This window comes from Gavialis gangeticus, unplaced genomic scaffold (assembly GCF_001723915.1).
Source record: "Gavialis gangeticus isolate Ggan-Ray unplaced genomic scaffold, GavGan_comp1, whole genome shotgun sequence".
NCBI lineage: Eukaryota > Metazoa > Chordata > Crocodylia > Gavialidae > Gavialis > Gavialis gangeticus.
In genome coordinates this window covers 35,665,466-35,666,002 of record NW_017729030.1, presented here as the reverse complement: position 1 = coordinate 35,666,002, position 537 = coordinate 35,665,466, and the positions used below count along the sequence as shown (strand labels likewise).

Genomic DNA, 537 nt, shown 5'->3' with positions numbered 1-537 from the left:
CGCCCCCCAGCCGCTCCGCAGCGCCTCCCCCTCCCCCTCCTCCTCCTCCTCCTTCCCCGGAAAACCCCGGGATCGGGCTCTGCCTAGCGCTGCTCCTCCGGGCTCCTGGCAGGCTTCCTCCTCTCCCCCATCTCCCTCCTCCCCTGCTCCCTCTGTCTCTCCACCACCAGCACCAGCAGCAGGGTTATTCGGACCAGTCCGAGCGGCGGCGCGGAGCCCAGCACGGCCACGGGCGTCCAAGCCTCATCTGCGGTCTTGCAAATCCTCCCCCTCCCCGGGAGCAGCGCCGGCCGCGGCTCCCTCCAACCCGCTTTTATTTATTCCGAGAGTCCTGGCGCTGCACCGCGGCAGCAAATCCCAAGGAGGAGCTTTTGCCAAGCTTCACGATTGTCCTCGGCTCGTCTTCCCGCTGGAAGCAGGAGGGCTGAGGCTGCCGGGCATGCCCTCGGGAGATGCGAAATCAAGGTGCGGGGCGGAAAAAAAAAAAAAAAAAAAAGGGGGGAAAGGGGGGGGGGGAAAAGATCAAAAAGGAGGGGG

General features: G+C 65.2%; 1 protein-coding gene across 1 annotated transcript in view; it reads right to left on the bottom strand.

The window, feature by feature from the left end:
* Positions 1-537, bottom strand: part of PCDH10 (protocadherin 10) — a 160,566-nt gene that overhangs the window by 19,585 nt on the left and 140,444 nt on the right. The window lies entirely within an intron of this gene.